Source organism: Ranitomeya imitator, chromosome 4, assembly GCF_032444005.1.
Source record: "Ranitomeya imitator isolate aRanImi1 chromosome 4, aRanImi1.pri, whole genome shotgun sequence".
In the NCBI taxonomy this organism is placed as follows: domain Eukaryota; kingdom Metazoa; phylum Chordata; class Amphibia; order Anura; family Dendrobatidae; genus Ranitomeya; species Ranitomeya imitator.
The window spans coordinates 683,631,658-683,649,246 of NC_091285.1; the positions used below are offsets into that span (position 1 = coordinate 683,631,658).

Below are 17,589 nucleotides of genomic sequence, written 5' to 3' on the forward strand. Positions count from 1 at the left end.
ACTGCATTTGGCCTACTAGTTGGGTTGGGGCCTACTATCGGTGTCTGCCACTCCTTGCTGTTCTCCTCCACTGAACAAAGCTGTGCCGCCTGTTTACTACTGTTACCAATTTTGAACTGCATTTAGCCCACTTTATTCTTTGGGCCTATATCTGTGTTTCCTCCTCATCCTGCCCATTGCCCAGCCAGTGATAGATGAGTCTGCTGGTACATTGACCCATAACGCAACATTTCCCGTGCACGCTACACTGCAAGATTGTGACCCTGCTGAAAGTCAGGTCCCCCTTCCCGCATACCATACCACCTTACACGGGGACAAAGAGGAAGGTGCAGATGAAAGTGCAGGTTCCTTCATCAGGTGGGGGGAGGAATACTAGTTGGCGACGTCACTGGCACAGGGCCTCTCATGGTACGCAAAAGTGTTGCTGCCGGTGGGAGGCGCCCCCGCCGTGCAAACACACCGCTGTACTTTGAGGGGCCCTGTGCCAGTGCCAATGCCAACGAGTGGGCCCCCCCTGCTTGCTCAGGTTCACAGCACTTGCAAAGTTGAAATATTTACCTCTCCCTGCTCCACTGCCGTGACGTGGTCCAGATTTCCTGGGCCCACTAATTACTTGAACCAGCCCTACCCACCACAACTTTAGCCAAATGAGCCCCAATTTCAAATGCCTTCCAATTATTATAAGGTAAATTATGCTTGACAAGCTTCATTAAGAAGAATGGATGGTTTTGACATTAAAATGGGCACTCTAGGTGTTTTCCTGGCCCCCACTCACTGCCGACTATGCTGCCCCATTGACTTGCATTGGGTTTCGTGTTTCGGTCGATCCCGACATTACGTCATAATCGGCCGATTTCACTCGACCCGACTTTTGAGATAGTCGGGTTTCGCGAAACCCGGCTCGACTCTAAAAAGGTCAAGGTCGCTCAACTCTACCTGGTAGTGTGTGGTTTCCAACCACAATTGGAACTGTGAGAAAAATCAGGAGAACAATATACCTGTGTTCCTCAATATACAACCCAATTATCTCCTTCTACTTGTTCATCTGCGTTCACACCTTTCTCTTTCAGTGAATCAGCCAAGATATCTTGCCCATGACAGAGTTGGGCAATAGAGATTCAGGTGAACTAAAGGTACCTTCACACATAACGATATTGTTAACGATATCGTTGCTTTTTGTGACGTAGCAACGATATCGTTAATGAAATCGTTATGTGTGACAGCGACCAACGATCAGGCCCCTGCTGGGAGATCGTTGGTCGCTGAATAAAGTCCAGAACTTTATTTCATCGCTGGATCTCCCATGGACATTGCTGGATCGGCGTGTGTGACACCGATCCAGCGATGTCTTCACTGGTAACCAGGGTAAACATCGGGTAACTAAGCACAGGGCCGCGCTTAGTAACCCGATGTTTACCCTGGTTACCTTCCTAAAAGTAAAAAAAACATACACTACATACTTACCTACAGCCGTCTGTCCTCCAGCGCTGTGCTCTGCACTCCTCCTGTACTGGCTGTGAGCGTCGGTCAGCCAGAAAGCAGAGCGGTGACGTCACCGCTCTGCTTTCCGGCCGCTGTGCTCACACAGACAGTACAGGAGGAGTGCAGAGCACAGCGCTGGAGGACAGACAGCGTTAGGTAAGTATGTACTGTTTGTTTTTTTTACTTTTAGGAAGGTAACCAGGGTAAACATCGGGTTACTAAGCGCGGCCCTGCGCTTAGTTACCCGATGTTTACCCTGGTTACCGGCATCGTTGGTCGCTGGAGAGCGGTCTGTGTGACAGCTCTCCAGCAACCAAACAGCGACGCTGCAGCGATCCGGATCGTTGTCGGTATCGCTGCAGCGTCGCTAAATGTGAAGGGGCCTTAAGTCCAAAACTTTCTCACAGGCTCTACCTCTGCATGCACTTTGCAAAACATGATAAACTAATCCTTGAGTTGGCTGTGATGGCGGAGTGGTTAAGGCGTTGGACTCGAAATCCAATGGGGTTTCCCCGCGCAGGTTCAAATCCTGTTCACAGCGTAGAATTTTAACATGACAAAAACAATTGAATTTGTCAAGAAGAGTAAACAATATTTATGTTAGTAAAATGGGCCAAATGATATGAAATGGGACAAGAATTTGTATTCCAAACTTTGAGTCTCATAATTGAAACTAAGCAGTATGAAAACTAAAAGAAACATTACCAGATGTTTCCCAGGACATTGATGGTATCATTCACTGTTCTCTGGAAACTCTGGCCAGAACTGAATTGGTTGCTAAAAATGCTCTACACCAAATTTTTTTCAGCAATCAAATGTCAAATAAAGTAAATAAAATCGTTACCAAAACACATCGGAGAACCATCAGTGATGGCATGCGTTTTTATGATCGCATAGTTAAGACGATGGACTTAATGTCCTCATTCTGTATCAAATTATGCTCACAGTGCAGTGTTTTACCTTTAAAAAGTTGGATTTTGCTTGTGAAAGTTTAATGAAAACAAAATATAGAAAAATGGGGGTTTTAAGAAAAAATTATGCAGTTTAATTACCTGGCAGTGTGCGGTTTCCAACCACAATTGGAACTGTGAGAAAAATCCAGTGAACAACATCCCTGTGTTCCTCAATATACAAACCAATTATTTCCTTCTACTTGTTGATCTGCGTTCACACCTTTATCTTTCAGTGAGTCAGCCAAGATATCTTGCCCATGACAGAGTTGGCCAATAGAGATTCAGGTGAACTAAAGGTACCGTCACACATAGCGACGCTGCAGCGATACCGACAACGATCCGGATCGCTACAGCGTCGCTGTTTGGTCGCTGGAGAGCTGTCACACAGACCGCTCTCCAGCGACCAACGATCCCGAGGTCCCCGGTAACCAGGGTAAACATCGGGTAACTAAGCGCAGGGCCGTGCTTAGTAACCCGATGTTTACCCTGGTTACCATCCTAAAAAGTAAAAAAACAAACGCTACATACTTACCTACCGCTGTCTGTCCTCAGCGCTCTGCTTCTCTGGTCTGGCTGTGAGCTCCGGGCAGCCAGAAAGCAGAGCGGTGACGTCACCGCTCTGCTTTCCGGCTGACCGACGCTCACAGCCAGAGCAGGAGGAGAGCAGAGGACAGCGCTGGAGGACAGACGGCTGTAGGTAAGTATGTAGTGTTTGTTTTTTTACTTTTAGGATGGTAACCAGGGTAAACATCGGGTTACTAAGCGCGGCCCTGCGCTTAGTTACCCGATGTTTACCCTGGTTACCAGCAAAGACATCGCTGAATCGGTGTCACACACGCCGATTCAGCGATTTCTACGGGGAGTCCAGCGACGAAATAAAGTTCTGGACTTTCTTCCCCGACCAGCGATCTCCCAGCAGGGGCCTGATCGCTGCTGCCTGTCACACTGGACGATATCGCTAGCGAGGACGCTGCAACGTCACGGATCGCTAGCGATATCGTCTAGTGTGACAGTACCTTAAGTCCAAAACTTTCTCACAGGCTCTACCTCTGCATGCACAGTGCAAAAACATGATAAGCTAATCCTTGGGTTGGCTGTGATGGCCGAGTTGTTAAGGTGTTGGACTCGAAATCCAATGGGGTTTCCCCGCACAGGTTCAAATCCTGTTCACAGCGTAGAATTTTAACATGACAAAAACAATTGAATTTGTCAAGAAGAGTAAACAATTTATATTAGTAAAATGGGCCAAATGATATGAAATGGGACAAGAATTCGTATTCCAAACTTTGAGTCTCATAATTGAAACTAAGCAGTATGAAAACTAAAAGAAACATTACTAGATGTTTCCCAGGACATTAATGGTATCATTCACTGTTCTCTGGAAACTCTGATCAGAACTGTATTGGTTGCTAAAAATGCTCTACACCAAACTTTTTTCAGCAATCAAAAGTCAAATAAAGTTAATAAAATCGTTACCAAAACACATTGGAGAACCATCAGTGATGGCATGCGTTTTTATGATCACATAGTTAAGACGATGGACTTAAAGTTCTCATTCTTTATAAAATCATGTTAACAGTGCAGTGTTTTTTACCTTTAAAAAGTTGGATTTTGCTTGTGAAAGTTTAACGAAAACAAAATATAGAAAAATGTGGGACTAAGAAAAAAATCATGCAGATTATTTACCTGGTAGTGTGTGGTTTCCAACCACAATTGGAACTGTGAGAAAAATCAGGAGAACAATATACCTGTGTTCCTCAATATACAACCCAATTATCTCCTTCTACTTGTTCATCTGCGTTCACACCTTTCTCTTTCAGTGAGTCAGCCAAGATATCTTCCCCATGACAGAGTTGGGCAATAGAGATTCAGGTGAACTAAAGGCCCCTTCACATTTAGCGACGCTGCAGCGATACCGACAACGATCCGAATCGCTGCAGCGTCGCTGTTTGGTCGCTGGAGAGCTGTCACACAGACCGCTCTCCAGCGACCAACGATGCCGGTAACCAGGGTAAACATCGGGTAACTAAGCGCAGGGCCGCACTTAGTAACCCGATGTTTACCCTGGTTACCATGCTAAAAGTAAAAAAAAACAAACACTAGATACTTACCTACAGCCGTCTGTCCTCCACCGCTGCGCTCTGCTTCTCTGCTCTCCTCCTGTACTGTCTGGGAGCCGGAAAGCAGAGCGGTGACGTCACCGCTCTGCTTTCCGGCTCACAGCCAGTACAGGAGGAGAGCAGAGCACAGCACTGGAGGACAGACAGCGGTAGGTAAGTATGTAGTGTTTGTTTTTTTTTACTTTTAGCATGGTAACCAGGGTAAACATCGGGTTACTAAGCGCGGCCCTGCGCTTAGTTACCTGATGTTTACCCTGGTTACCAGTGAAGACATCGCTGGATCGGTGTCACACACGCCGATCCAGCGATGTCTCCAGGGAGTCCAGCGATGAAATAAAGTTCTGGACTTTATTCAGCGACCAACGATCTCCCAGCAGGGGCCTGATCGTTGGTCGCTGTCACACAGAACGATTTCATTAACGATATCGTTGCTACATCACAAATAGCAATGATATCGTTAACAATATCGTTATGTGTGAAGGTACCTTAAGTCCAAAACTTTCTCACAGGCTCTACCTCTGCATGCACATTCCAAAAACATGATAATCTAATCCTTGAGTTGGCTGTGATGGCTGAGTGGTTAAGGCGTTGGACTCGAAATCCAATGGGGTTACCCCGCACAGGTTCAATTCCTGTTCACCGCATAGAATTTTAACATGATAAAAACAATTGAATTTGTCAAAAAGAGTAAACAATATTTACATTAGTAAAATGGGCCAAATGATATGAAATGGGACAAGAATTTGTATTCCAAACTCTGAGTCTCATAATTGAAACTAAGCAGTATGAAAACTAAAAGAAACATTACCAGATGTTTCCCAGGACATTGATGGTATCATTCATTGTTCTCTGGAAACTCTGACCAGAACTGTATTGGTTGCTAAAAATGCTATGTAGTGTTTTTCCACTATTTAGCTGGATACGGGAGGAAAGACACTAATAGGAAATTTTTTAAAAAATTTTCAACAGGCTGCACTATTTCAAAAAAAGGACAAGTTATTTAATGGTATGAGGCAGTAACGCACCCTGAGCTGAATCCAACCGGCTGTGGCTGCACACAGACTACAGGGCGAGCTGCGCTCACACGGAGACCGTGCAGACAGCCGTAAACGGCGCTGCAAGGCCCAAAAACCCTCCTCTAGGTTATCCTATGTAGTGTTTTTCCACTATTTAGCTGTAGACGGGTGGAAAGACACTAATAGGAAATTTTTTAAAACATTTTCAACAGGCTGCACTATTTCAAAAAAAGGACAAGTTATTTAACGGTATGAGGCAGTAACGCACCCTGAGCTGAATCCAACCGGCTGTGGCTGCACACAGACTACAGGGCGAGCTGCGCTCACATGGAGACCGTGCAGACAGCCGTAAACGGAGCTGCAAGGCCCAAAAACCCTCCTCTAGGTTATCCTATGTAGTGTTTTTCCACTATTTAGCTGGAGACGGGTGGAAAGACACTAATAGGAAAATTGTTAAAAAATTTTCAACAGGCTGCACTATTTCAAAAAAAGGACAAGTTATTTAATGGTATGAGGCAGTAACGCACCCTGAGCTGAATACAACTGGCTGTGGCTGCACACAGACTACAGGGCGAGCTGCGCTCACACGGAGACTGTGCAGACAGCAGTAAACGGCGCTGCAAGGCCCAAAAACCCTCCTCTAGGTTATCCTATGTAGTGTTTTTCCACTATTTAGCTGGAGACGGGTGGAAAGACACTAATAGGAAATTTTTGGAAAAATTTTCAGCAGGCTGCACTATTTGAAAAAAAGGAAAAGTTTTTTCACGGAATGAGGCAGTGACTTACCCTGAGCTGAATACAACCAGCTGTGGCTGCACACAGACTACAGGGCGAGCTGTGCTCACACGGAGACCGTGCAGACAGCCGTAAACGGCGCTGCAAGGCCCAAAAACCCCCCTCTAGGTTATCCTATGTAGTGTTTTTCCACAATTTAGCTGGAGACGGGTGGAAAAACACTAATAGGAAATTTTAGAAAAAATGTGCAGCAGGCTCCACTATGAGCAAAAAAGGCCAATGGATAGAACTGTATGAGGCAGTGTGAACCCCCCCTGAGCTGAATACAACCGGGTATATGGCTGCACACAGACTACAGAGTGAGCTGCACACACACACACAGAGACCTTGCAGAACGCTGTTAAAACAGCGCTGCAAGGCAAGAGCAAGGTGAACACACAGCGTTTGCTAAATTAGCCTTGGAAAAGCAAAATAAAGCTGATATCACAGCAGAGTGAGCGCAAAATGGCGGCAGTGTTTTTTATAGTGCAGAGTGACATCATTTCAGCAGCCAATCACATCCTTGCCAGTACTTACATGCCCACCATGCTAAACAGGATGTGCCCACACTTCCATTCATTCCTCATTGGCTGCTGCGTGCAGTTTGAATTCTGGGAACTTCCGATTCCGGTATCCGATACGCGGAAAGTATCGGAATTCCGATACCGCAAGTATCGGCCGATACCCGATACTTGCGGTATCGGAATGCTCAACACTACCCATTTAATATCATTTGGCCCATTGTACTAATATAGATATTGGTTTACTCTTTTCGACAAATTCAATTGTTTTTGTCATGTTACAATCCTACGCTGTGAACAGGATTTGAACCTGTGCGGGGAAACCCCATGAGATTTCAAGTCCAACGCCTTAACCACTCGGCCATCACAGCCAACCCAAGTTTATCATGTTTTTGCAAAGTGCATGCAGAGGTAGAGCCTGTGAGAAAGTTTTGGACTTAGTTCACCTGAATCTCTATTGCCCAACTCTGTCATGGGCAAGATATCTTGGCTGACTCACTGAAAGAGAAAGGTGTGAACGCAGATGAACAAGTAGAAGGAAATAATTGGTTTGTATATTGAGGAACACAGGGATGTTGTTCACCGGATTTTTCTCACAGTTCCAATTGTTGTTGGAAACCACACACTGCCAAGTAATTAAACTGCATAATTTTTTCGTAAAACTCCCCTTTTTCTATATTTTGTTTTTATTAAACTTTCACAAGCAATATCCAACTTTTTAAAGGTAAAACACTGCACTGTGAGCATAATTTGATACAGAATGAGGACTTTAAGTCCATCGTCTTAACTATGCGATCATAAAAACGCATGCCATCACTGATGGTTTTCCGATGTGTTTTGGTAACGATTTTATTTACATTATTTGACATTTGATTGCTGAAAAAAATTTGGTGAAGAGCATTTTTAGCAACTAATACAGTTCTGGTCAGAGTTTCCAGAGAACAGTGAATGATACCATTAATGTCCTGGGAAACATCTGGTAATGTTTCTTTTAGTTTTCATACTGCTTAGTTTCAATTATGAGACTCAAAGTTTGGAATACAAATTCTTGTCCCATTTCATATCATTTGGCCCATTTTACTAATATAAATATTGTTTACTCCTTTTGACAAATTCAATTGTTTTTGTCATGTTAAAATTCTACGCTGTGAACAGGATTTGAACCTGTGCGGGGAAACCCCATTGGATTTCGAGTCCAACGCCTTAACCACTCGGCCATCACAGCCAACCCAAGGATTAGTTTATCATGTTTTTGCACAGTGCATGCAGAGGTAGAGCCTGTGAGAAAGTTTTGGACTTAGTTCACCTGAATCTCTATTGGCCAACTCTGTCATGGGCAAGATATCTTGGCTGACTCACTGAAAGAGAAAGGTGTGAACGCAGATGAACAAGTAGAAGGAAATAATTGGTTTGTATATTGAGGAAAACAGGTATATTGTTCTCCTGATTTTTCTCCCAGTTCCAATTGTTGTTGGAAACCGCACACTGCCAAGTAATTAAACTGCATAATTTTTTCTTAAAACCCCCATTTTTCTATATTTTGTTTTCATTAAACTTTCACAAGCAAAATCCAACTTTTTAAAGGTAAAACACTGCACTGTGAGCATAATTTGATACAGAATGAGGACTTTAAATCCATCGTCTTAACTATGCGATCATAAAAACGCATGCCATCACTGATGGTTCTCCGATGTGTTTTGGTAACGATTTTATTTACTTTAATTGACATTTGATTGCTGAAAAATATTTGGTGTAGAGCATTTTTAGCAACCAATACAGTTCTGGTCAGAGTTTCCAGAGAACAGTGAATGATACCATCAATGTCCTGGGAAACATCTGGTAATGTTTCTTTTAGTTTTCATACTGCTTAGTTTCAATTATGAGACTCAAAGTTTGGAATACAAATTCTTGTCCATTTGATATCATTTGGCCCATTTTACTAATATATATATTGTTTACTCCTTTTGACAAATTCAATTGTTTTTGTCATGTTAAAATTCTACGCTGTGAACAGGATTTGAACCTGTGCGGGGAAACCCCATTGGGTTTCGAGTCCAACGCCTTAACCACTCGCCCATCACAGCCAACCGACGATTAGTTTATCATGTTTTGCAAAGTGCATGCAAATGTAGAGCCTGTGAGAAAGTTTTGGACTTAGTTCACCTGAATTTCTATTGCCCAACTCTGTCATGGGCAAGATATCTTGGCTGACTCACTGAAAGATAAAGGTGTGAACGCAGATGAACAAGTAGAAGGAGATAATTGGGTTGTATATTGAGGAACACAGGTATATTGTTCTCCTGATTTTTCTCACAGTTCGAATTGTGGTTGGAAACCGCACACTGCCAGGTAATTAAACTGCATAATTTTTTCTTAAAACCCCCATTTTTCTATATTTTGTTTATATTAAACATTCACAAGCAAAATCCGACTTTTTAAAGGTAAAACACTGCACTGTGAGCATAATTTGATACAGAATGAGGACTTTAAGTCCATCGTCTTAACTATGCGATCATAAAAACGTATGCCATCACTGATGGTTCTCCGATGTGTTTTGGTAACGATTTTATTTACTTTATTTGACATTTGATTGCTGAAAAAAATTTGGTGTAGAGCATTTTTAGCAACTAATACAGTTCTGGTCAGAGTTTCCAGAGAACAGTGAATGATACCATCAATGTCCTGGGAAACATCTCGTAATGTTTCTTTTAGTTTTCATACTGCTTAGTTTCAATTATGAGACTCAAAGTTTGGAATATAAATTCTTGTCCCATTTCATATCATTTGGCCCATTTTACTAATATCAATTGTTTACTCTTCTTGACAAATTCAATTGTTTTTGTCATGTTAAAATTCTACGCTGTGAACAGGATTTGAACCTGTGCGGGGAAACCCCATTGGATTTCGAGTCCAACGCCTTAACCACTCGGCCATCACAGCCAACCGATGATTTGTTTATCATGTTTTGCAAAGTGCATGCAAAGGTAGAGCCTGTGAGAAAGTTTTGGACTTAGTTCACCTGAATCTCTATTGCCCAACTCTGTCATGGGCAAGATATCTTGGCTGACTCACTGAAAGATAAAGGTGTGAACGCAGATGAACAAGTAGAAGGAGATACTTGGTTTGTATATTGAGGAACACAGGTATATTGTTCTCCTGATTTTTCTCACAGTTCGAATTGTGGTTGGAAACCGCACACTGCCAGGTAATTAAACTGCATAATTTTTTCTTAAAATCCACATTTTTCTATATTTTGTTTTCATTAAACATTCACAAGTAAAATCCAACTTTTTAAAGGTAAAACACTGCACTGTGAGCATAATTTGATACAGAATGAGGACTTTAAGTCCATCGTCTTAACTATGCGATCATAAAAACGCATGCCATCACTGATGGTTTTCCGATGTGTTTTGGTAACGATTTTATTTACATTATTTGACATTTGATTGCTGAAAAAAATTTGGTGTAGAGCATTTTTAGCAACTAATACAGTTCTGGTCAGAGTTTCCAGAGAACAGTGAATGATACCATTAATGTCCTGGGAAACATCTGGTAATGTTTCTTTTAGTTTTCATACTGCTTAGTTTCAATTATGAGACTCAAAGTTTGGAATACAAATTCTTGTCCCATTTCATATCATTTGGCCCATTTTACTAATATAAATATTGTTTACTCCTTGTGACAAATTCAATTGTTTTTGTCATTTTAAATTCTACGCTGTGAACAGGATTTGAACCTGTGTGGGGAAACCCCATTGGATGTCGAGTCCAACGCCTTAACCACTCGGCCATCACAGCCAACTCAACGATTAGTTTATCATGTTTTTGCACAGTGCATGCAGAGGTAGAGCCTGTGAGAAAGTTTTGGACTTAGTTCACCTGAATCTCTATTGGCCAACTCTGTCATGGGCAAGATATCTTGGCTGACTCACTGAAAGATAAAGGTGTGAACGCAGATGAACAAGTAGAAGGAAATAATTGGTTTGTATATTGAGGAACACAGGGATGTTGTTCACCGGATTTTTCTCACAGTTCCAATTGTTGTTGGAAACCACACACTGCCAAGTAATTAAACTGCATAATTTTTTCTTAAAACCCCCATTTTTCTATATTTTGTTTTCATTAAACTTTCACAAGCAAAATCCAACTTTTTAAAGTAAAACACTGCACTGTGAGCATAATTTGATACAGAATGAGGAATTTAAGTCCATCGTCTTAACTATGCGATCATAAAAACGCATGCCATCACTGATGGTTCTCCAATGTGTTTTGGTAACGATTTTATTTACTTTATTTGACATTTGATTGCTGAAAAAAATTTGGTGTAGAGCATTTTTAGCAACCAATACAGTTCTGGTCAGAGTTTCCAGAGAACAGTGAATGATACCATCAATGTCCTGGGAAACATCTGGTAATGTTTCTTTTAGTTTTCATACTGCTTAGTTTCAATTATGAGACTCAAAGTTTGAAATACAAATTCTTGTCCCATTTCATATCATTTGGCCCATTTTACTAATATAAATTGTTTACTCTTCTTGACAAATTCAATTGTTTTTGTCATGTTAAAATTCTACGCTGTGAACAGGATTTGAACCTGTGTGGGGAAACCCCATTGGATTTCGAGTCCAACGCCTTAACCACTCGGCCATCACATCCAACCGATGATTTGCTTATCATGTTTTGCAAAGTGCATGCAGAGGTAGAGCCTGTGAGAAAGTTTTGGACTTAGTTCACCTGAATCTCTATTGCCCAACTCTGTCATGGGCAAGATATCTTGGCTGACTCACTGAAAGATAAAGGTGTGAACGCAGATGAACAAGTAGAAGGAGATACTTGGTTTGTATATTGAGGAACACAGGTATATTGTTCTCCTGATTTTTCTCACAGTTCGAATTGTGGTTGGAAACCGCACACTGCCAGGTAATTAAACTGCATAATTTTTTCTTAAAATCCACATTTTTCTATATTTTGTTTTCATTAAACATTCACAAGTAAAATCCAACTTTTTAAAGGTAAAACACTGCACTGTGAGCATAATTTGATACAGAATGAGGACTTTAAGTCCATCGTCTTAACTATGCGATCATAAAAACGCATGCCATCACTGATGGTTTTCCGATGTGTTTTGGTAACGATTTTATTTACATTATTTGACATTTGATTGCTGAAAAAAATTTGGTGTAGAGCATTTTTAGCAACTAATACAGTTCTGGTCAGAGTTTCCAGAGAACAGTGAATGATACCATTAATGTCCTGGGAAACATCTGGTAATGTTTCTTTTAGTTTTCATACTGCTTAGTTTCAATTATGAGACTCAAAGTTTGGAATACAAATTCTTGTCCCATTTCATATCATTTGGCCCATTTTACTAATATAAATATTGTTTACTCCTTTTGACAAATTCAATTGTTTTTGTCATGTTAAAATTCTACGCTGTGAACAGGATTTGAACCTGTGCGGGGAAACCCCATTGGATTTCAAGTCCAACGCCTTAACCACTCGGCCATCACAGCCAACTCAATGATTAGTTTATCATGTTTTTGCACAGTGCATGCAGAGGTAGAGCCTGTGAGAAAGTTTTGGACTTAGTTCACCTGAATCTCTATTGGCCAACTCTGTCATGGGCAAGATATCTTGGCTGACTCACTGAAAGAGAAAGGTGTGAACGCAGATGAACAAGTAGAAGGAAATAATTGGTTTGTATATTGAGGAACACAGGGATGTTGTTCACCGGATTTTTCTCACAGTTCCAATTGTTGTTGGAAACCACACACTGCCAAGTAATTAAACTGCATAATTTTTTCGTAAAACTCCCCTTTTTCTATATTTTGTTTTTATTAAACTTTCACAAGCAATATCCAACTTTTTAAAGGTAAAACACTGCACTGTGAGCATAATTTGATACAGAATGAGGACTTTAAGTCCATCGTCTTAACTATGCGATCATAAAAACGCATGCCATCACTGATGGTTTTCCGATGTGTTTTGGTAACGATTTTATTTACATTATTTGACATTTGATTGCTGAAAAAAATTTGGTGAAGAGCATTTTTAGCAACTAATACAGTTCTGGTCAGAGTTTCCAGAGAACAGTGAATGATACCATTAATGTCCTGGGAAACATCTGGTATTTTTCTTTTAGTTTTCATACTGCTTAGTTTCAATTATGAGACTCAAAGTTTGGAATACAAATTCTTGTCCCATTTCATATCATTTGGCCCATTTTACTAATATAAATATTGTTTACTCCTTTTGACAAATTCAATTGTTTTTGTCATGTTAAAATTCTACGCTGTGAACAGGATTTGAACCTGTGCGGGGAAACCCCATTGGATTTCGAGTCCAACGCCTTAACCACTCGGCCATCACAGCCAACCCAAGGATTACTTTATCATGTATTTGCACAGTGCATGCAGAGGTAGAGCCTGTGAGAAAGTTTTGGACTTAGTTCACCTGAATCTCTATTGGCCAACTCTGTCATGGGCAAGATATCTTGGCTGACTCACTGAAAGAGAAAGATGTGAACGCAGATGAACAAGTAGAAGGAAATAATTGGTTTGTATATTGAGGAAAACAGGTATGTTGTTCTCCTGATTTTTCTCCCAGTTCCAATTGTTGTTGGAAACCGCACACTGCCAAGTAATTAAACTGCATAATTTTTTCTTAAAACCCCCATTTTTCTATATTTTGTTTTCATTAAACTTTCACAAGCAAAATCCAACTTTTTAAAGGTAAAACACTGCACTGTGAGCATAATTTGATACAGAATGAGGACTTTAAATCCATCGTCTTAACTATGCGATCATAAAAACGCATGCCATCACTGATGGTTCTCCGATGTGTTTTGGTAACGATTTTATTTACTTTAATTGACATTTGATTGCTGAAAAATATTTGGTGTAGAGCATTTTTAGCAACCAATACAGTTCTGGTCAGATTTTCCAGAGAACAGTGAATGATACCATCAATGTCCTGGGAAACATCTGGTAATGTTTCTTTTAGTTTTCATACTGCTTAGTTTCAATTATGAGACTCAAAGTTTGGAATACAAATTCTTGTCCATTTGATATCATTTGGCCCATTTTACTAATATATATATTGTTTACTCCTTTTGACAAATTCAATTGTTTTTGTCATGTTAAAATTCTACGCTGTGAACAGGATTTGAACCTGTGCGGGGAAACCCCATTGGATTTCGAGTCCAACGCCTTAACCACTCGCCCATCACAGCCAACCGACGATTAGTTTATCATGTTTTGCAAAGTGCATGCAAATGTAGAGCCTGTGAGAAAGTTTTGGACTTAGTTCACCTGAATTTCTATTGCCCAACTCTGTCATGGGCAAGATATCTTGGCTGACTCACTGAAAGATAAAGGTGTGAACGCAGATGAACAAGTAGAAGGAGATAATTGGGTTGTATATTGAGGAACACAGGTATATTGTTCTCCTGATTTTTCTCACAGTTCGAATTGTGGTTGGAAACCGCACACTGCCAGGTAATTAAACTGCATAATTTTTTTTTAAAACCCCCATTTTTCTATATTTTGTTTATATTAAACATTCACAAGCAAAATCCAACTTTTTAAAGGTAAAACACTGCACTGTGAGCATAATTTGATACAGAATGAGGACTTTAAGTCCATCGTCTTAACTATGCGATCATAAAAACGTATGCCATCACTGATGGTTCTCCGATGTGTTTTGGTAACGATTTTATTTACTTTATTTGACATTTGATTGCTGAAAAAAATTTGGTGTAGAGCATTTTTAGCAACTAATACAGTTCTGGTCAGAGTTTCCAGAGAACAGTGAATGATACCATCAATGTCCTGGGAAACATCTCGTAATGTTTCTTTTAGTTTTCATACTGCTTAGTTTCAATTATGAGACTCAAAGTTTGGAATATAAATTCTTGTCCCATTTCATATCATTTGGCCCATTTTACTAATATAAATTGTTTACTCTTCTTGACAAATTCAATTGTTTTTGTCATGTTAAAATTCTACGCTGTGAACAGGATTTGAACCTGTGCGGGGAAACCCCATTGGATTTCGAGTCCAACGCCTTAACCACTCGGCCATCACAGCCAACCGATGATTTGATTATCATGTTTTGCAAAGTGCATGCAAAGGTAGAGCCTGTGAGAAAGTTTTGGACTTAGTTCACCTGAATCTCTATTGCCCAACTCTGTCATGGGCAAGATTTCTTGGCTGACTCACTGAAAGATAAAGGTGTGAACGCAGATGAACAAGTAGAAGGAGATACTTGGTTTGTATATTGAGGAACACAGGTATATTGTTCTCCTGATTTTTCTCACAGTTCGAATTGTGGTTGGAAACCGCACACTGCCAGGTAATTAAACTGCATAATTTTTTCTTAAAATCCACATTTTTCTATATTTTGTTTTCATTAAACATTCACAAGTAAAATCCAACTTTTTAAAGGTAAAACACTGCACTGTGAGCATAATTTGATACAGAATGAGGACTTTAAGTCCATCGTCTTAACTATGCGATCATAAAAACGCATGCCATCACTGATGGTTTTCCGATGTGTTTTGGTAACGATTTTATTTACATTATTTGACATTTGATTGCTGAAAAAAATTTGGTGTAGAGCATTTTTAGCAACTAATACAGTTCTGGTCAGAGTTTCCAGAGAACAGTGAATGATACCATTAATGTCCTGGGAAACATCTGGTAATGTTTCTTTTAGTTTTCATACTGCTTAGTTTCAATTATGAGACTCAAAGTTTGGAATACAAATTCTTGTCCCATTTCATATCATTTGGCCCATTTTACTAATATAAATATTGTCTACTCCTTTTGACAAATTCAATTGTTTTTGTCATGTTAAAATTCTACGCTGTGAACAGGATTTGAGCCTGTGCGGGGAAACCCCATTGGATTTCAAGTCCAACGCCTTAACCACTCGGCCATCACAGCCAACTCAATGATTAGTTTATCATGTTTTTGCACAGTGCATGCAGAGGTAGAGCCTGTGAGAAAGTTTTGGACTTAGTTCACCTGAATCTCTATTGGCCAACTCTGTCATGGGCAAGATATCTTGGCTGACTCACTGAAAGATAAAGGTGTGAACGCAGATGAACAAGTAGAAGGAAATAATTGGTTTGTATATTGAGGAACACAGGGATGTTGTTCACCGGATTTTTCTCCCAGTTCCAATTGTTGTTGGAAACCACACACTGCCAAGTAATTAAACTGCATAATTTTTTCTTAAAACCCCCATTTTTCTATATTTTGTTTTCATTAAACTTTCACAAGCAAAATCCAACTTTTTAAAGGTAAAACACTGCACTGTGAGCATAATTTGATACAGAATGAGGAATTTAAGTCCATCGTCTTAACTATGCGATCATAAAAACGCATGCCATCACTGATGGTTCTCCGATGTGTTTTGGTAACGATTTTATTAACTTTATTTGACCTTTGATTGCTGAAAAAAGTTTTGTGTAGAGCATTTTTAGCAACCAATACAGTTCTGATCAGAGTTTCCAGAGAACAGTGAATGATACCATTAATGTCCAGGGAAACATCTAGTAATGTTTCTTTCAGTTTTCATACTGCTTAGTTTCAATTATGAGACTCAAAGTTTGGAATACGAATTCTTGTCCCATTTCATATCATTTGGCCCATTTTACTAATATAAATTGTTTACTCTTCTTGACAAATTCAATTGTTTTTGTCATGTTAAAATTCTACGCTGTGAACAGGATTTGAACCTGTGCGGGAAAACCCCATTGGATTTCGAGTCCAACGCCTTAACCACTCGGCCATCACAGCCAACTGATGATTTGTTTATCATGTTTTGCAAAGTGCATGCAAAGGTAGAGCCTGTGAGAAAGTTTTGGACTTAGTTCACCTGAATCTCTATTGCCCAACTCTGTCATGGGCAAGATATCTTGGCTGACTCACTGAAAGATAAAGGTGTGAACGCAGATGAACAAGTAGAAGGAGATACTTGGTTTGTATATTGAGGAACACAGGTATATTGTTCTCCTGATTTTTCTCACAGTTCGAATTGTGGTTGGAAACCTCACACTGCCAGGTAATTAAACTGCATAATTTTTTCTTAAAATCCACATTTTTCTATATTTTGTTTTCATTAAACATTCACAAGTAAAATCCAACTTTTTAAAGGTAAAACACTGCACTGTGAGCATAATTTGATACAGAATGAGGACTTTAAGTCCATCGTCTTAACTATGCGATCATAAAAACGCATGCCATCACTGATGGTTTTCCGATGTGTTTTGGTAACGATTTTATTTACATTATTTGACATTTGATTGCTGAAAAAAATTTGGTGTAGAGCATTTTTAGCAACTAATACAGTTCTGGTCAGAGTTTCCAGAGAACAGTGAATGATACCATTAATGTCCTGGGAAACATCTGGTAATGTTTCTTTTAGTTTTCATACTGCTTAGTTTCAATTATGAGACTCAAAGTTTGGAATACAAATTCTTGTCCCATTTCATATCATTTGGCCCATTTTACTAATATAAATATTGTTTACTCCTTTTGACAAATTCAATTGTTTTTGTCATGTTAAAATTCTACGCTGTGAACAGGATTTGAACCTGTGCGGGGAAACCCCATTGGATTTCGAGTCCAACGCCTTAACCACTCGGCCATCACAGCCAACCCAAGGATTACTTTATCATGTATTTGCACAGTGCATGCAGAGGTAGAGCCTGTGAGAAA

The 17,589-nt window shown here is 40.1% G+C and overlaps 16 non-coding genes across 16 annotated transcripts; 3 read left to right on the forward strand and 13 right to left on the reverse strand.

Annotated features, from left to right (window-relative positions):
- Positions 1-1,941: 1,941 nt before the first annotated feature.
- Positions 1,942-2,023, forward strand: TRNAS-CGA (transfer RNA serine (anticodon CGA)). Its single transcript has one exon. It is a non-coding gene; the product is annotated as a tRNA-Ser (tRNA).
- A 1,505-nt stretch (positions 2,024-3,528) lies between these two features.
- Positions 3,529-3,610, forward strand: TRNAS-CGA (transfer RNA serine (anticodon CGA)). The gene has a single exon. It is a non-coding gene; the product is annotated as a tRNA-Ser (tRNA).
- Positions 3,611-5,117: 1,507 nt separating this feature from the next.
- TRNAS-CGA (transfer RNA serine (anticodon CGA)) lies at positions 5,118-5,199 on the forward strand. Its single transcript has one exon. It is a non-coding gene; the product is annotated as a tRNA-Ser (tRNA).
- A 1,956-nt stretch (positions 5,200-7,155) lies between these two features.
- Positions 7,156-7,237, reverse strand: TRNAS-UGA (transfer RNA serine (anticodon UGA)). The gene has a single exon. It is a non-coding gene; the product is annotated as a tRNA-Ser (tRNA).
- Positions 7,238-8,009: 772 nt separating this feature from the next.
- Positions 8,010-8,091, reverse strand: TRNAS-CGA (transfer RNA serine (anticodon CGA)). The gene has a single exon. It is a non-coding gene; the product is annotated as a tRNA-Ser (tRNA).
- Positions 8,092-8,868: 777 nt separating this feature from the next.
- Positions 8,869-8,950, reverse strand: TRNAS-CGA (transfer RNA serine (anticodon CGA)). Its single transcript has one exon. It is a non-coding gene; the product is annotated as a tRNA-Ser (tRNA).
- Positions 8,951-9,724: 774 nt separating this feature from the next.
- On the reverse strand, positions 9,725-9,806 carry TRNAS-CGA (transfer RNA serine (anticodon CGA)). The gene has a single exon. It is a non-coding gene; the product is annotated as a tRNA-Ser (tRNA).
- Positions 9,807-10,581: 775 nt separating this feature from the next.
- On the reverse strand, positions 10,582-10,663 carry TRNAS-CGA (transfer RNA serine (anticodon CGA)). The gene has a single exon. It is a non-coding gene; the product is annotated as a tRNA-Ser (tRNA).
- Positions 10,664-11,438: 775 nt separating this feature from the next.
- Positions 11,439-11,520, reverse strand: TRNAS-CGA (transfer RNA serine (anticodon CGA)). Its single transcript has one exon. It is a non-coding gene; the product is annotated as a tRNA-Ser (tRNA).
- A 776-nt stretch (positions 11,521-12,296) lies between these two features.
- Positions 12,297-12,378, reverse strand: TRNAS-UGA (transfer RNA serine (anticodon UGA)). The gene has a single exon. It is a non-coding gene; the product is annotated as a tRNA-Ser (tRNA).
- Positions 12,379-13,155: 777 nt separating this feature from the next.
- TRNAS-CGA (transfer RNA serine (anticodon CGA)) lies at positions 13,156-13,237 on the reverse strand. Its single transcript has one exon. It is a non-coding gene; the product is annotated as a tRNA-Ser (tRNA).
- Positions 13,238-14,014: 777 nt separating this feature from the next.
- TRNAS-CGA (transfer RNA serine (anticodon CGA)) lies at positions 14,015-14,096 on the reverse strand. The gene has a single exon. It is a non-coding gene; the product is annotated as a tRNA-Ser (tRNA).
- Positions 14,097-14,870: 774 nt separating this feature from the next.
- Positions 14,871-14,952, reverse strand: TRNAS-CGA (transfer RNA serine (anticodon CGA)). The gene has a single exon. It is a non-coding gene; the product is annotated as a tRNA-Ser (tRNA).
- Positions 14,953-15,728: 776 nt separating this feature from the next.
- On the reverse strand, positions 15,729-15,810 carry TRNAS-UGA (transfer RNA serine (anticodon UGA)). Its single transcript has one exon. It is a non-coding gene; the product is annotated as a tRNA-Ser (tRNA).
- Positions 15,811-16,586: 776 nt separating this feature from the next.
- On the reverse strand, positions 16,587-16,668 carry TRNAS-CGA (transfer RNA serine (anticodon CGA)). The gene has a single exon. It is a non-coding gene; the product is annotated as a tRNA-Ser (tRNA).
- A 776-nt stretch (positions 16,669-17,444) lies between these two features.
- On the reverse strand, positions 17,445-17,526 carry TRNAS-CGA (transfer RNA serine (anticodon CGA)). Its single transcript has one exon. It is a non-coding gene; the product is annotated as a tRNA-Ser (tRNA).
- Between the last annotated feature and the right edge of the window lie 63 nt (positions 17,527-17,589).